At 36.1% G+C, this 19,393-nt stretch overlaps 1 pseudogene; it reads left to right on the forward strand.

The window, feature by feature from the left end:
• Window positions 1–838: 838 nt before the first annotated feature.
• LOC119507481 lies at window positions 839–2,144 on the forward strand (annotated as a pseudogene).
• Window positions 2,145–19,393: the final 17,249 nt, after the last annotated feature.

Consider the following 19,393-nt stretch of genomic DNA (forward strand, 5'->3'; position numbering starts at 1 on the left):
ATAATAAAAATGCAAAAATTCATTGAATTAAGTATACTATTTTATGTTCATAAATCTCAGAATAAAACACTTTGCAATTATGGAACAAAGGAAATGGCCATCCTCTCTTCAGCCAAATTATGAGCCTTTTAAGTTTTCAAAAGTATTGTATTTTGATGTTGCAAGAGCAAGAAAAAAAAAAGAAAAACAGAAGTTATAAGCTAGAACTTATCACAAATGTATTTGAAATCTAGAATCAGTATTTATAAGATGGATATGTTCCAGGTTCATGCATGACTGCTAATATGCAGTTAGTTATATTTGTAGAACATTGCCTATGTGAGGTTTTGTATTAGTCAGAGTTCTCCATATAGGAATTAACCTGAGTGACTGTGAAGTTTGGCAAGTCCAGATTCTTAGAGCAGGTCGCAAGCTGGAAATGCCAGCAAAGATGAAATTGAATTCCCCAGGAGAAGCTAGCTGGCTGAAGTAGAGACAGGCCTTCTTTCTGACTCCTGGGATCCTCTGTTTTGGCTCTTGGGACCTCTCACTGATTGGAGGAGGAGATGCGTTCACTGCAGAGGCCACTCTCCTCTATTGACTGTAGATGTAATCAGCCATACATGCAATCAACAGACTGTAGATGCAAATCCATCCACAAAATACCTTCACAGTAGCAATCAGGCCAGTGCTTGCTTGACTGAACAACCGGACACCATAAATTAGCCAAGTTGGAACATGAAATTAACCATCATAAGTATAAACACTTTAAAACAAAACAGGAAATTATAGACTAAAAATTTAGGTTTCCTGGCCCGCCCGCCCTCGGCCCGTCCTCCGCCGGCCGGCTGGCGCGGCCATGGAGGTCTACATCCCTTCCTTTCGCTACGAGGAGAGTGACCTGGAGCGGGGATACACGCCGGAGAATTGCACACAGGGTAGAGGAGTGAGGGGTCGACCTGCCCTGAGAACTGAATTCTCTGGAAATAGAGATACAGACTAAGACAGCGAACAACGGAATCTGATTCTGAAAATAGCAATATTCAGTGGTAAGGTGTTTAAGATAGAAGTGCTAATGAACGGAAGAAAACATTTTGTTGAAAAACGGTACAGCGAGTTTCATGCCTTGCGCAAAAAGCTTAAGAAATGTATAAAAACTCCAGAAATTCCTTCTAAACATGTTAGAAACTGGGTCCCAAAAGTCCTGGAACAACGATGACAAGGTTTGGAAACATATTTACAGGCCCTGTGATCTGCGTTCTCTGAGGGAGGGCAGCACACAGTCACTTAAGCTGGGCCCCACCCTCCTTTTCTTAGGAAAGATAAGCCCTTTTAGGAAGCTTTTTCCTTCACTTGACTTCTTCCTTTGTCTACCTTAACCCCACCCTTGCCTCGATCTGCACTGACAATTGTAGATGCCTGAGACATTCTCTGGTGAGGTACTCAGAATGAGAGAAAAAAAGAAATAAGTAAGAAATCACCTTTTCAGAGCCAGTCCCTAAACTTCCAGTTTCACTGGTTGTGCCAGTTTGAATGTATTGTGTCCCCCAAACCCCATTATCTTTGATGTAGTCTTGTGGGGCAGACATTTTAGTGCTGATTAGATTTGCTTGGAATGTGCCCCACCCAGCTGTGGGTGATGACTCTGATGAGATGTTCCCGTGGAGGCATGGCCCCACCCATTCAGGGTGGGCCTTGATCAGTGGAGCCATATAAATGAGCTGACTCAAAGAGAAGGAACTCAGTGCAGCTGTGAGTGATGTTTTGAAGAGGAGCAAGCTTGCTAGAGAGGAATGTCCTGGGAGAAAGCCATTTTGAAACCAGAACTTTGGAGCAGACGCCAGCCATGTGCCTTCCCAGCTAACACAGGTTTTCCGGACGCCATTGGCCATCCTCCAGTGAAGGCTGTCATTTTAGAAAATGAAGAACTTCCCAAACTGTTTCTTGATTTCCTAAACGTGCGACACTTGCCCTCTCTGCCAAAGACAGAAAGTTGTGGATCTTTTGATGAGACAGAATCTGAAGAATCAAGCAGACTGTCCCACCAGCTGGTGCTCCTGTTCCTCAGGGATCCATACATCTTGCCTGCAGCCAGCAATTTTCCAAATATGGTTATTGAAGGAGTCCTCCATGGGATATTTTACTCTCAACTGCAGCCCAGGTAGAAATCCTACATGGCTGAAAGAAGCTGAAGCAGGTTTCAAGGTTGTAGTCAAGGAAATTGATACCTACCAAATTAACCTAAACTCTATGACATAACAGCTCTAGCTAGTGGTAAAATGCCCAATCCCAGCTTAATTCAGGGCAGGGATGTTTCCATTAGCATGGTGCTTTTAAAAATAGAAATGGAACCAGGGCAATGGTCAGGTTAACCCAAGTGTTTAAGAAGTAGAATGTAGCTGCCAACTTAGAAACCCAGGAAGAGGAGGCTCCAAAGTTCCCTGGGAGCACTGCGTGTAACAAAATGAAGTTACTCTATGCTTCAGTAGCACCATTTTCTAATTGAAAATCATATCCTGAATCCTACTAAGACTGATCAACTGTGGTAGCTTTTTTGTTCACGTTTTATCACACACTAATCTTTTCACAGGGAACTTTTCTCTGTTACTGATAGATACATTCTGAAGTGCTGGCACCAGGAAAGTATCACGGAAACACACTGTGCTAAATGTGAGGAAGTGACTGAACTGGAATTTAATTGTACTGACAATATCACGGCTTTTTAAAAAAAAAAAAAAAATCATGGCATTTTTATTTACATTACAGTGGAGTTGCATCACGCCCAGGGGTTATTTCTAATGTGAGTACATAAGATAAAATGGGGCATTATTAAGATTTCCCTTGTAAACCCTTTAAAAGACGCCATATTGGAAATCTGTGTGTACACCACAAACATTTTTTCCATGTTGTTGGAAGAAAGAAATGACTTACCTTGGTTGAAGACCAGATGAAGTTGTTGGTGTTTGTTTAGGGCCCATTTTGTATAAAAAGTGCATTCCTGTAAACACTAGACTCACACTCAGCCCTGCCAGATGCTTGCACACCTGGCTGTGACCTGAGGGACTGCCAGAGGGACAGCAACCATCCTGGGTTACTCCAGGCGCACCTTCCTGGAATGGGTGGTAGTACAGCAGCGTTTAAAGGTCCTCTCCTTATTGTTTTCTTTTCACTGACCTCATATATTGAATTAGTGTAAGTTAAATGTGTTTATGGTATCGGTCCATTGTACATCAAACATTCATTCATATTTTGAATGGGAAAGAATAAAAACGTATATGTTACTTGTAAAAAAAAATTTAGGTTTCCTTTATTTAATAGATGGTTGAATGATACTTTATCATTTGATCAACTTAATGACATTTTTCTTTGTCTTTTGGAACTCTAAGCTTAATGAGCTAAAGTATTTCCTAAATTCTTGGGCCTAGTGCCATTCTGTGCTCCCCAAGATAGAATACAGTTGTTTTAAATGCTAGTGGTTGAAGACAGAGTATGTAATGACCAATTTCAGATGAACTATACTATGAGGGCTTCTTTTAATATCTAAAATTGATACAGAAACAAAATGTGACATGCTTGGGGAGGAAAAAGGAGAATGTTATTTGTTGACTGTGCTGCATGATCAGAAATTTAGCCCTTAAGCATTTTTGAGAATAATATTTGCTAGGTTTGTTTTATATTATTCAGATGAAAAATAAAAGTTTAGGAGTTTCCAAGCCCAAGTTCTTTCTGCTATTTAATTTCTGCCTCAGTGCACTTCACAAAACATTTGGCAGATTACTTTGAATAATGGTTAACTGACCAATAGAGATGGATGGATGGATGCTTGGAAGAAAGGATGACAGAGATAGACATATGATAGAGAGTAGATAGATAGATAAATAGATAGATAGTAAAACAGAAAAGAAGATGCAAGCAAATATACATGAGTTTGGGGACACATAATTAGTTTAAAATATTAGATCAAAGACAGAAAGCTTTAAAAACATCTTTCATAACTATTGACATAAAATTAAAAAATGTTTATAGAGGCACTATTCACAATTGCCAAAAATGGAAACAATCCAAGTATCCATAAATCAATGAATGGATAAATAAAATGTGGTATATACATACAATGGAACATTATTCAGCTAAGAAAAGGAATGAAGTACTGATACATGTGACAACATGGATGAACCTTCAAGACACATGCTGAGTGAAATAAGCCAGACACAAAAGGACAAATATGGAATGATATCTCTGGTTTAAAATAATGAGACCATGCAAACTCCTAGAGTCAGAATCTATAATATATGTTACCAGGGGATGGGGTGGGAATAGGGAATGGGAAATTCAGGCTTATTATGTACAAGGTTGCTATTCGGAATGATGGAAATGTTTTGGTAATGGATAGTGGTGATAGTAGCACAAATTGTGAATGTAATTAACAGCACTGAAATATATATCTGAATGTGATTGAGAGGGTTAATGTTAGATTGTATATATGATAAAAATAAAATTTTAAAAAATAATCCATGAAACTGTGCTATGCAAACAGTGAACCCTAAGTTAAACCATGAACTATAGTTAATAGTACAATTATAAAAATGTGCTTTCATCAGTTGTAACAAATGTTCCACACCAATGCAAGATGTTGGTAATAGGATGGTATATGGGAATCCTTTGTTTTATGCATGATTGTTCTCTAATATAGAAATATGCATGTGTGTTTGTAATCTTCCCCATTGTAACAAACAAGCAAAATAAAGCAAAAATAGCCAACAACAGAGCACCAATAATGACAAAACAAAAGGGGGAAATCAAATGATAAGTGATTCACATATCCTGAAAGAAATGACAACTCCTCTGGGGAAGCAAAGCATTTCTTGGCAATCAGCTATTTAAAAATCTTATATTGGGATTCATTTAGGAATATATATAAATAGTATAACCAACTTCCTCATCACAGCTCTAACACATAATAGCATGCCCCATATGACCATTTTTAAACACATCTTATTGTAAGATGAGGAAATGATAAGAAAGCAAAACTAATTTAAAGGAATGGTGTGGATGGATTAGACAAGTTAATCCGATAATGCAGGTCTCTCCTCCAGTGAGAAAACCCAGAATATGCAGAAGCTTGCACAGCAAGCATGTTATTCAAATGATCCTTCTCAAATTCGAATTGTCTTGCCTAAAATTTGATGAAAAGATGCATAGCATATACTTTTAGCTTTGACAAGAGTCTGGAATAAAGTTGCTTGGTTTTTGCTTATCCATTAAGTTTCAAATGAGTAAATGGAAGAGTTGGCAATTTTTGCAAATATTGAGGACCCTAGAAAAAGACCTTTTTCTAATCAGGAGGCCACCTGCTTCTTCTAGTGGGACTAAAGCAACTGGTGTTGGTAGGGCCAGGGAGTTTTCCTAGTAATTCATTCTTGATCTACTCCAACAGAACAGGTAAATCATGAAGGCACCGAATCATCAAGATCCATATAAACCAAAAAACCACTGGTCCAAAAATCTGATACTGCAGGGCATTAATACAATTCCTAATTTCCTGGGGAATGCAATTTGCTTGACAGAACAGAGTACAAAAAGTATTGAAGAGGACTGGAATTATTTTGAAGTATAGGGTCCTTGTTATCAGCTTCTGTTTTGATATTCCCATCAATAAATTAAACTTTTTCTAAGCTGTTCAAGCAGGGAATTCATGGGGTACGCCACCAAAAGCCTTGGCTGGATTTTGTCAACTAGCAATTCACTTATATTATTAGAGATTACATTATGTCTTTTTTGTGTGTGAGCATTTACTTAACAACAATTCAACTCTGAGCAGGTGCTAGTCTTTTATTAAATTATATTTGGATCGCCTTGCAACTAGACTCCTTTACAGAAGCATTGCTCCGTGTCCTGAGATGATCAATCAAAGCCAGGCTTCTTTAAACTAGTAGGCTGTAGTTCATATTGGAATCAACCAGGAATCTTTACACACAACACAACTTCCTGGGTTCCTCCTCCAGAAATTCTGATTGAGTATGTGTAGGTCAGATTATGAGAATCTTTTTGTTTGTTTGTTTGTTTTTTAAAGATATTCCAGTCCTTATGGTGTATAGGCAATTTCGGTAATGATTGGTAAACCATATAATTACTTTCTACCAAAACGTGGAGTTTTAAAATGAAGTATAGCAGATAAATAGGGGGAGAGAAAACAAGGAATTATGCCTGGTAATGCAAGTTGCATAAAGCAAGGCCTAGTCCTAGAAACAAGCAAGGTAAGGTAAAGGGTTGTTAGAGCATCTTGTCTAGCATAGAAAGATTCACAGTGGGGAAAATCTATAAATGAGTCTGGAAAAATATTCGCTGGCCAGGAAATAGGTAATCTTGTTAATTTCAGATTAGTAGAAGTTTGTTAAAGTTAGGGGAAAGGCAAATGCTTTTGCAGAAAGATTTCCAGTACAATGGGAAGAACGTATCTTTTTGAGTCACAAGACCTTAAGCATTTCCTTAGCAGTTTTCTAGCTAGGTCTGCTTGGGCACATGGTTTAAGCTCTGAGCCTCTATTTCATTGTCTCTAAAACAGGGAGAATATTCTTGGCCTGGATTTCTTAAAGTCTTGTTAGAAATAAATGAGATACTGTGTGAGATCAACTCAGTTAGTCTCATGGTTTCATTTCCTATGTGCTCACTGTAGGATTGCAACGTCATATCTCTGGCCAAACCCTCCTGATTGCCAGAGCTGAATTTTACATCTCTCTCAGCCTCGTCTCTTCTTCTCTGTCTCACAGTCTTGCCCAACACAATGTGTCCAAAATTTTACTCAAGGCCTCCCATCCTTTCTCTTTATCCCCATGAACCTAGCCTTCCTTTAGCTTCCTTCAAGTCACTAAAGAACATTATGATCTACTCAGTATCAGAACTTGAGAGATTTCCTGGAATGCTCTTACACCCTCACTCCCCACATCCAATCACTCACTCGGTCCTGCCTCCCAGTGTTCCTGGCATATGAGCTTTTTTAAGTCTCTTCGATGCTCCTTCCTACTGCAGGATCTGTACCTGCTGTTTGGTTAGTGTCTTAGTTTGTCAATTCTGCCATAACAAACTACTACAGACTGCAAGGCTAAAACAAAAGACATTTATTACCTCACAATACCCAAAGCCAGAAGCCTGCCATCAAAGTGACCTTTTAATGGGAAAAATCCATCCCAGGCCTCTCTGGCTTCTGGAGAATGGCCAGCAACCCACAGCCTTCCTTGGTTTAAGGCGGCATAACTCTGCTTTGGTCAGAGGCTGTCTCTCTCTCTGTCTCTGCATTGGTCCCTCTTACTTACTATGTCTAACTTTTCTCAATTTATAAGACTACCAGTCATATTGGAATAGTTTGGCCTTGTCTTAACCAGTATCTTCAAAGATCTTATTTACAAATAAGTTCACATTCACAGGATGAGATTTAGGACCTTTCTTTTCGTGAGACACGATAGGATCCCTAACAGTTAGCCTGGAACATTCATTCCCACCCCCACCTAACCACCTTCCAGTCATTCTTCAGATCTCCGATGAGATGTCACTCCCTCCGTGAAATTTTCCCAATCCCCCGTCCCTGCTGCATGCTCTTTTACCACAGCTCACCTCTCCTCTGGGCTGCTCATTATAATCGTATTTAACTAATTCATTGAGTAACTTATTGTATAACATCTGTTTCTCCTTTTAAAATGTGAACTTCAGGAAGCCTTAAAGAAACATCCAATTTCCACCCCCCTGCGCCAGGAATTTCACAGTGCTCTTGGCTGCGACGAGGGCTTGATAGATTTCACTTTGAGTTGGATGTTAGTTAGATTTTGTTTGTCATCAGGACACCCAGTTCATTGGTCCCTTTCCTTACGTGCAGTCCTGTTTAAATCTTGGAGCTCATAAAGTGTATATGTACATTTCCTAGCTGTTTGATTAGAAAAAAGAGAAGAAAGTAAAAATTATATATCTCTATTTACAGTTGGCTGCCTAATATCCAGGATGATTTTCATCAACACCAAATTAAAAATAACAAATAGAAAACCAATGATTTTTATATAGTCAATGCATATTAAGACTGACACTTTTATTAGACAAGGAATTTCAGAGATGCACCTATACTTCTCATAACTAAGAATACAGGTTTTCACCAATACAACATTGTGAAAAGGTATGGATTTGGAGACAAAACTTGGCACCTATCTACTATATTCCATCTGTAAAATGCCATGTCTGTAAAAGGCCTTCTCACAGGTTTACAGTGAGGATTATATGGGATAACATGTTTGAAATCTCTTCTCTAAACTCTAAAATACTATAGAGATGTTAGTCACTGTGTATGTGTCTAAGAAAGTGGGAGGGAGGAGGTGAAGTAATTCTATTTTATGTTCCCAATGGACGCAGACTTGATATAAATTTATGAAACTGTCAACATCTTCCACTGCAGTTTAGCATTCATAAGAACTTCCTTAGAAATGCTATTCTTAATATTATTAAATATTAAACATCATGTACATGCAACACTTATAATAGTGCTTGACTTCCAATATGCACAAGGTGTGAAATATACTTACAATATTATATATTCAACTGTTTTAATTAAAAATTCAAATGACAACTATCTCATGATACATTAAAATCTTATATGTGGATAGATTATAGTTATAGATATAAAGATTCTCTTTAACTGGACTGAATAAAAGCATTTTATTTCCTCCTCAAGGTGGACAAAAGGAGGCTGACTGGCCCACCTATACACTTCAAGTTTAATTGCCCTGTGGGATATTTAAACTGCCTGGCTAATGAGAGAGTAACACCTATTAGTGCAGAACCTCATGTTTCCAACTATGAGTATCGAATGTTGCATCAGATTAGAGGGGATAGAAACAGCTAAATTAATCACCTACACTAAGTCCTTTGAGAATGAGAAAAATTTGTTCTCCAGTCAAACCCAAGAGCGTATTCCAGAGATGCAAAGAGAGGAATAAATTTGGGAGTTTATGTGCTCCTCCTCCTGAAATGCCTGGAGTACTTCATTTTTATCTGAGTAATGATGCAAGACCAAAGCAGTGGCTAGTTCCACTGCATACAGAATCACTGCAGGAGAAATCTGTATTTCATAGACCTGTGCCCTGCCTCTGATTTTTTATTTAAGAGGCATCCAGCCATTTTGTGTAAATGTTGATGATAAGCTCAGCTTCGGCCGTTATTTTGGGGAAAGAAGATGAAGGTTTAGAATAGCCCAGATGAATTTAATGAATATCTAATGGTGAATAGGAATATAGAAGATGACAGCAGCAAAATTAGAGAATCAGAGAAGCCAGAAACATTAAAGCAGAACTGGATGACATCGTTAGGACCCCGATTTTAAAGGGAGGCACAGAATATTCTGCATATCAAATGAGTCATCAGGTCAAATCACAAGTGAATTCGCCTCCTATGTAAAACTTTGGAATTCCCACAGAGAGGACTCGGAAGGCAAAGGTATCCTTAGGTGAGCAGTCAGAGCACCTGATTCCTGTATAATTACATGGAATGAGAATTTGATACATGACAGTAATTACCTAGCTGAAGGTGCAATTAGCCATTTGTGACCTCATTCTGAGTGGCAACTAATTAACCCTTAATGTCAAAAATGTCAACCTTCATCAAGACACCAAAGAGAAGTACTATGCGATCAGCTAATACTTGTTCCAACCTATTAATGGTTGAATCTGTCATCAGAAATGTGAATACATCATTTTTACATCCACATTTCTGTTAAGATGTGGAGAATATGCATTTCTTTTCTTTTGTGGCTGCATTTCCCTTTCTTACCTTTGTGTGGTAAAAATCCTTTTCTAAAGTAGGAATAAACTCCTATATGCATATATATTATCATCTCTTGGTGAGGGAAAACACAGTCAGGGAGGTATATAGAGAACTATAACTTGTCAGTGGTATGTGATTTCTCATGGTTATAGAAATGACACAGAATATGAACAGATTTGCAACTATACTTTCATTATCATGATCAGCATTTATCAAATATTGATCTCATTGGAAATTGATTCTGATTCTTCCTTCTCATAAATGCTGAAGACACAACAAACTTCTTCCGGAATCCTATGGTGACGTATAAAACCATCACCCTTTATAAACCACCAAATACTGGTCCACAATTATTATTAGTCTCTTCTGTCTTTTTGCTATATATTAGCAGCACAATATACAGGGTTTGAAAATCTACCAAATATATATGGACTTGCTTCAGATAAGGAAAATTGCAGTAACTTTTTCTTCAAAATCCTGTGGTTGACAGGAGTAATACCAAAGGCTGCTTTACAAATAGTTAGCATGGGCCTACAACCAATTGTGTTCAAATAAATCCGATTATGAAATAAGATCCATGCAATGTGGCAAATACTTTTATTAAAGACTGAAAACAAAATCTAGCACTGATATTTTATTGCTTTGGATTCATCACTAGAAAAGTATGACATGTGCTGCTGAAACTTTGTAGGCTATTTGATTCATCCACTTTCTCTTCAAGGTTCTTTCAAGGGTCTAAACTTAATCTAGGCAATTACGTTTTTTTTTCAGGGGAACAAACCATTTTCTCAAGCACCTTACACGCTTTTCTTTCCGGAACTGCAGGTGCGAGACAAATGAAAAGTGCCTAACAAGTGTAATATCGTATACTTTAACTTACACATGTGGCACGAGGTTTGATGGCTTTATGTAAAAGTTCAAAAAAGATAACTGATTATAACTTGTTTAAATTAATACTGACAATTCTTGTTACGTAGAATCATTCTAAAGTCCTATTTTTAGATTTATAAATAGACATGAGCAATACACATCACTTTAATTTCCTTTAATAAACTCTAAGTGTATAAGACAAGTATTTCTCTTTATTTACTGTTTTTAGAAAGCTATTTCATAGGGTTGATATTTCTCTGAGGCTGCCAGGGGAACCACTCACAGATGTGTAAGTTCCTACATTCAGTTCAGGAAGATGAGAAATATCACTATAAACTCTAATCTTTGTAATCAGAAAGAAGGTAACACTTCTAAAGAGTGAAAACAAGAAGTGAAGAAACTCAAAATCAAACAAACAATACGTACTAATTAAAAGGAAAATAACACTCTTCCTTGACAATGAGATGCAAAGTCACGTGATGGCATGGGATGCTCTGCTTAAAGGGGGTTATGGTATTTGTTCTGGTCTCCCAATTGTTCAGGTTAGGAATTGAAAGCTCCATGACACAGATGGTGAGCTTAGCAACCATAGCCGCACAAAGAGCCAGCCATTTCCATGGCCTGTTGTAGCTTTCATGTCTAGATGTCAAGCCTGCACAGCATAGACTGCTGCTTCTGCTGGGGCCCTCACCCTTTTTGCTCCTTTTCAGAGATGGATGCTGAGCTGGGTTTTCTGAATGAGGGCCAATCCCCACCACTCTACGGGCATGGCTAACCTCTGATTCCAAATTATAGTTGTTATGCAAACCCATGTTTCCAGGTAACAGAGGGTTGGTGAAGGAAGAATTTCACCTTCCAAACATGTATCGAGGCAGTTGATTTTGGCTTTTCTGATTTAATCACACATAATAAAGTCTGAAGTCTGTCCACAGTTACACATGTTATATGTGTGAATATCAGTCAGTATTTCATCAACGAGGCTTTCAGTAGTAGTGCATTTTATCTGGATGTTTTTCATAAGTATTTACTGATAAAATACTTTAATGATAAAATATTTTAAAACATCTGGCTCAATATTTCAAAATACTAGCTGTGAATTTCTTTCATAGCTGAAAATATTTTAACAAGAAAATAGAAAACTTTGTCACTAAGAAAATGTAAATTATTTTTATGTAACAGATAAGTAGAGCTTAGTGAGCTTAAAACTACAAGAGCTTACAAATGAATTTTTGCATTATTCCAATTTTCAAAATTTATATCATCTATGATATAAATTGGTAATTTAGCTATCTCTACTGTGGGTTTTCTTTTTTTTTTTTAACGATGTTCACTCTTCTTCATGGAATTGAACTTGCAAATCCACAAAATATATTTATACTATTAAAAAACACATGTTAGTATCAAGGGAGCTAGATTTCAAATACAGTTTGTTGCAACTATCTCATTACCAAATACTCATTATAAGTACATTTTTAAAGGACCCCAAATCAAATGAATAGGGAAACAGGTCACTGCCACAACTGAAATGCAGTATTTGTCATATTCTACAGTAATCTAGTTTTTGTCTTATTTATCAGACACAGTCGAAGTACCAAAGAGCCATTTCTATGCAAAAATCTATGCAGAAATGTATGTGGTTACATATGTATCCTATTACTAAGACTTTATCATCTGTTACTATATAATTGTTGTTATCAAGAATGGTAAGAAAATTTACTATTAGAAATATATATATACACATATTTAGGTATATGTGCTGGTTTGAATATATATGTCCCCCCAAAACTCCATTATCTTTGAAGTAATCTTGTGTGGGCAGATGTATCAGTGTATCAAAGATTCTAATTCTTTGAGTGTTTCCATGGAAATGCACCCCACCCAACTGTGGGTGATGACTCTGGACAGTTTCTGTGGAGGTGTGGCCCCACCCATTCAGCATGGGCCTTGTTGAGTTTCCTAGAGCACTATATAAGCTCAGACAGAAGGAGTGAGCTTGCTACAGCCAAGAGGGCACTTTGAAGAATACACAGAAGCTGAGAGAGTAGCTGCAGATGAGAAACAGTTTGAAGATGGCCGTTGAAATCAGACTTTTGCTCCGGAGAAGCTAAGAGAGGACAAACGCCCCAAGAGCAACTGAGAGTGACATTTTGGCAAGAAGCTGAAGCCTAAAGAGGAACGTCCTGGGAGAAAGCCATTTTGAAACCAGAATTCCAGAGCAGACACCAGCCATGAGTCTTCCCAGCTAACAGAGGTTTCCCAGACACCGTTGACCATCCTCCAGTGAAGAAGGTACCCAACTATTGATGTGTTACCTTGGACACTTTATGGCCTTAAGACTATAACTGTGTAACCAAATAAACCCCCTTTTATAAAAGTCAATCCATCTCTGGTGTTTTGCACTCTGGCAGCATTAGCAAACTAGAACAGTATATAAATATATATATATACATATGTATATGCATAAATATAATGGGAATCTTCTAGATTGTCAGAGGGAAAGATTCAAGGAGAAAGTTGATTTTCAAAAAAATTGTGAAGGTCATTCAGATAGGGGCAGTTATGATTTGTAATAGAAGAATGCAAAAGTTTTCCTAAAGGAAAAATGGCGTGCAACAGAAAGAGTTGGAGTACAGAGAGTGAAACACACATAAAGAGAAAGAATATATTCTTGTTGCACAAAAAATGGACATAGTGTGGATTTCATGAGGAAAAAATAGCTGTTTATTTGATATTTCTTTTGAGAATATGTGAGGACTATGTGAAATTTCTGGGTAATGAAAGATACAGGAAAACATATTTCTACTTCGGGACTTAGGAATCTTCCTTTATTTATATATCATGTCTCTTTCCTCTACCAAAATATAAGCTTCTAAAAATAAGGAATTATAAATGTTCATTGTTGTGCTCTATCCAGTGCTTAGAACAATGAATGACACCAAGATAATGGGGGATAGTTACAGGATGGAAGAAAATAACACATTTTAAAATTAATTTTGTTTCATTTTTAAATTATTTTTGAAATAATCTCAGATTTACAAAAAGTTGCAATAATCATATAAATAATTCCCACGTACCCTTTTCCCAGCTTCCTGAAATTACAGCATCTTATAAAACTACTTAAAATGATTAAAACCAAGAAGTTAACAATGATGCACTATAGTTAACTAATCTACAGACCTTATTCTAATAATGTCAACTATCCCAATAATCTTCTTTCTCTGGCTCAGGAGCCAATCCGGGGTTCATACATCGTACTTAATTATCATGTCTCTTTAGGCTGTGTTAATCTGAGACAGTTCTTCAGGCTTTCTTTGCCTCTTAAGATCTTTTGACTTCTGAAGAATCCAGTTATTTTTAGTATGTTCCTCAATCTGGGTTAGTATCATATTTCTTCATGATTCAATTCAAGTTATGTATTTTTGGCAATAATAACCCAAAAACTATGATGTGGTTTTCTCAGTCCATCAAGCCAAGAGGCACCCCATGTTGGTATGTATCATTAAAGGTGATGTTACATTTGTTTGCTCAATTAAGGTGTTGTCTTGGAAAACCGTATGTTGTCTATAATGTGCTTTACTTGTAAATAATGCTGTGCTAAACTTGTTGAATTTGTTCTTCATAGGGTTATGAGTTAACAATTCTAAAAGTACTTTATTTATATTCTAGAACTGAAGAAATATTGTGGAAAATGAGACCAGATTTTCAAGGACAGAGAAAAGAGTTACAAAGAAGGAAAGTTAAATAATCCCTGTGGTTTTGGATTAAAAGCACAATGAAAGTATAAACTCATAGTTTTTAATATATATTAATATAGATATTCTATAGATATTCCTATATAATAAATAATATATATATATTACAGATATTCCCATATGCTAAATAGATGTAGGGATAGATTTGTGTGTGTGTGTGTGTGTGTGTGTGTGTGTGTGTGTGTGTGTTCATACATATGTAATTTCTAGACCTGTCAACTGGGAGGGCCTAAAGCAATTACACTTCATTAGCAATGAATATAACCAATACTCAGATACTTGCTTTCGAAATACCATTACCCAATAAATGAAACCAGGGATTCTTTGAGAAATAACAGAATCCAGACTTAGGGCAATGAAAATACAAGAGATGAGTCTGGAACATATTGTGGTGCCACAAAGTAACAAAGGGCTCAGAAAATGAAGAACGCATGTCAAAAATCAGAATCCATCACCACCATCCATTACTAAAACTTTTTCCAAAGTAAAACTAAGAAAGCAATTCTACTTGCAAATAGCATCAAAAAGAATAAAATAATTAGGAAGAAATTTAACAAAAAATCCAAGACTTTTGTACTGAAAACTACAAAAAACATCATTGAAAGAAAGACCTAACAAATGGAAAGATAATCCCATGTTCATTGATGGGAAGATTTAATATTGTTAGGGTGGTATATTTGTTTCCTGTGGCTGCTCTAGTAAATTACCACAAACTTAATGCCTTAAAACAATACAGATTTATTATCTTACAGTTCTGGAAGTCCAAAGTCCTTTCAAAAGGGGTTGCACTTGGTAGAATCAAGGTGTCCGCAGGACTGCATTTTTCTGGAGGCTCTATGGAAAATCCATTTCTTTCCCTTTACAGCTTCTACAGCCTGCCTGCAATCCTTGGCTGAAAGCCTGTCTGTCTTCAAAGCCAGCAAAGTCCAGTTGAGATTTTTTCACTTCATGTAACTTACACTGACCCTTCTGCCTCCTTCTCTATGTCTCTACTTATTTCTGTGATTATATGGTGACCACCCAGATAATCCAGATCAAGTGCCATATTTTAGAGTCAGTTGTTTGGCAATCTTAACTCTTTCTGCAAACTGAGTAACTCCTGACCATGTAACATAACATATTCACAGTTTCCAAGGCTTAGGACATAGATGTCTTTTGGGAACCATTGTTTTGTCTACAACAAATTGCCATCTACAAATTTATCTTCAGATTCAAGGCAATTCCAGTTGGCTTTTTTTTCCCTACCCCACCCCCCCGAAATTGGCAAACGGATCTAAAAGTTTATATGGAGATACAAGATAACAAAATTACCAAAATAATATTGAAAATGAATAACACAGCTGGAGGATTCACATTTACTGACTTCAAAAGTTACCACAAATCTATAGAGATCAAGAATGAGTGGCCCTGGCTTAAGAATAGGGATACAGGTTAATGGAATGGAATTGAGAATCCAGAAATAAACCCATAAACTTATGGTCAATTTATTTTTGACAACAGTGCCAGATATTTTAATGGAGGAAAGAATAGTCTCTTCAACAAATGATGCTGGGACACTGCAAAATAAAAAATTCGGACCTCTGCATCACATCACATACAGAATCATATTCAAAAGTAATTCAAATAGTTCAAAGACCCAAATGTCAGAGTTAGACTATGAAACCCTCAAAAATAATCATAAGTGTAAATTATTGTGACTTTGTATTAGATAATGGTTCTTAGACCTGACACTTAAAGTGCATACAACAATAAAAATAGATAATTGGACATCCTCAAAATATTTTGTGCTTCAAAGTACACCATAAAGAAAGTGAAAAGCCAAGTCACAGAAGAGGAAAAGAAATTTGCAAATCATACATCTGATAAGGGTCCCATATCCAGGAATATAGAGAATCGTTATAATCCAGCATTATATAACAAATAACCAAATTTTAAAATGGGAAAAGGATTTGAATAGACACTTATCCAAAGATGTACAAACAGCCAATAAGCACATAAAGAGGTGTCCAACATCATTAGCCATTTGGGAAACGAAAAACCAAACCATGAGATACCACTGTACACTCACTTAGGACCACTATATTAAAAACCAACCCAAAACACAACAGAAAATAACAAGTCTTGGCAAGGATGTGGAGAAATTAGAACCTTCTTCTATAGAACCTTCTTATATAAAAGGTTGCAACCACATTGGAAAACAGTTCAGCAGATCCTCAAAACTGTAAACATGTAACTACCATATGACCCAACAACTCCACTCCTAGGAATCTACCCAAGATATTGAAAGCATATGCCCAGAATAAAACTCGTACAATAATGCTTACAGCAGCATTGTGCATAATGGCCAAAAGGCAGAAACAACTCAAAAGTCCACCCATTGATAAATGGATAAACAGATCTGTGGTATACCTGTAGAATGGAATACTTTTTGGCCGTAAGAAAGAATAAAGTTCTGATACATGGTATAATATGGATAAGCATTGAAAACTTTGTGGCAAGTGAAAGAAGCCAGAAACAAAAGGCTACATATTGTGTGATTGCATTAGTATGAAAAATGTAGAATAGGCAAATCCAGACAAAAAGTAGATTAGTGATTGTGAGGGGCTAGAGAGGGAAGAATAAGGAGTTATTGTCAATGAGTACAGAGTTTCCTTTTGGCAAAATGAAAACATTCTGGAATTAGTGGTAGTGGTTGCCTAGTCTTGTGAATATACAAAACCACTGTATTGTATACTTCAAAAGGATAAATTTTGTTATATGAGTTATAGCTCAAAAAATATTTATGATTACATACTGATATAAATAAAAATAAATACATAAATGGAGAAGAAGGGAAAGTTCCTCCTTATGAGGAAGTTCAAATCACAGTAAATAACAGTTCAAATCACAGTAAATAACTTTGGTTCAAATCACAGTAAATAACAGTTCATTTGGTTCAAATCACAGTAAATAACAGTTTCAGGCAATATCATCACTGGACACTAAAATCAATTACAAAAGGTATGATTACTAATGTGGTATTTGCATTGCCTCAAAGTATATCCCAACCAAAAAAAAAATTTTTTTAAAGTGCAGAGCAAAGGTCTATCTTCTTGTATATTTGTATAGGTATAAAAGGAAACTCTTTTTAAGATTATTTAAAACAACAACAAATTAACATTAAACTCAGGCCATATATGATAGCTCTAAAGGTAATGAAATTTTACAATCATCTTCTATAAATTATTATGATGTTTTACTCACAGTATAATTTTTCCTATTTTACTCTGTCACAATCCAATTAAGATTTTTTGTTCCGTGAGATTTAGTGGTATTTCTTCATATTTTGGAATCGCAACAGGTACAATGTTCTCTTGACTGGTGTCTTTTCCTACAAATTGTATAGCTAGATATTCTGCTTAGGTTGAAATCCAGTATCCTCATATATCTAGGTGTTTCTGAAATACATATGTCACTAATTTGGAGGTTCTGCCACATTCTCTTCTACCTGGATATTTTTGCAATCTCTTTTTAATGCAGGAATAAGACCCATTTAAAGTAGTCTCTGCTATTTTCCAGAGTCTATGATATAATAAAAATAAGAGGAAAACAATATGAACAATCTTAGCTTTCCTTTTCTCCTCATTGATTTTTATGGAAGAAAGAAGAGAAAATCTCACATGTTAAATGATGAAAATTATGTATCTATTGGACTTTTTAGTTCATTTATATGTTCTTCTAAATAGTACATTCTAATTTTTGTTTCATTTTTTAAATAAACCGGTATACTAATATCTAAAAAATATTTAAATTGTTAAATTGTTTTAGAGACTAAAATAACAGTAGCAAAATATGAGTATGATGACTGAATCATTCAGATGTAGATGGTGTTTTGACAATTCAATTTGATTGGATTGAATTTAACTTCACATTTATTATGCATTGATGCTTTTCATTCTGTTATACAATAGAAATAAAAGATGAATAAGATACTGTCCATGTATTTGAGAAGGAATGGGAAATAACTATACAAAGTAGCATCCATGTGGCAGTGCCTTAGTACTGGGTCAGCCTTAACAGCTAATTCACAAGCCACAGAGATAGTACTGAGAACATATAAATAGGTCTGTTTATAACTAGCCATGGTGCTGAGTACATATTTGGGTGACATGTAATAGATAAAACATGTTTTTAAAGTTATACATATGAACACACACACACACACATTCTGACCATTGATTTAACATTTAATTGTGAGTATTCTATAGCATTCAAAATGTCTACTAACAGTGACTGCAGAGGCATATGGGTTTTCTTGGAGGATGCTTATCCAAATACTGATCATATTTCACAATGTTTAGCTTATAATATCTGACAATATTATAGCCTAAGGCAGTTTGGCTCGAGGCAAAACAAAAATGTAGAAAAAGTAAGGAAATAAAACAGAACCCAGTGAGAATTAACAGCTGCAGATATTTGAAGGGAAACTTTCAAGAAAAATTTCAGAGCCCAAGAAAATACCTGAATTGGTTATACACAAAGCCAAAGTATGGTAAACATAAAATATTAACACTGGAGTTGAGAATCTCTCCCTCTCTTTGTCTTTCTTCTCCTTCCTCCCACATGGAATTTCTGGGTCATATGGAAACTCATGTTTAACATTTAGAGGAAATAACTTTGGGGGGAAGAAAAGGTCACTGGGGAAATGGTCTTTTCAACAAATGTTGCTAAGGGAACTGGATATCCACTTACAAAAGAATGAAACTAAACCCCTTTCTTACACCACACACAAAAATTAACTCAAAATGACTCAACAAACCTGAATATTAAAGTTAAAATGATAAAACTCTCAGATGAAAAATAGGTTTAAAACTTCATGATCCTGGATTAGGCAATGTTAGACATGACACCTGTAGCACAAGCAACAAAAGAAAAATTAAATAAATTAGACTACCTCAAAATTAAAACTTTAATTCCTCAAATGATACTATCAAGAAAATGTAAAGGCAACA

Source organism: Choloepus didactylus, chromosome 12 (assembly GCF_015220235.1).
Source record: "Choloepus didactylus isolate mChoDid1 chromosome 12, mChoDid1.pri, whole genome shotgun sequence".
Lineage (NCBI taxonomy): Eukaryota > Metazoa > Chordata > Mammalia > Pilosa > Megalonychidae > Choloepus > Choloepus didactylus.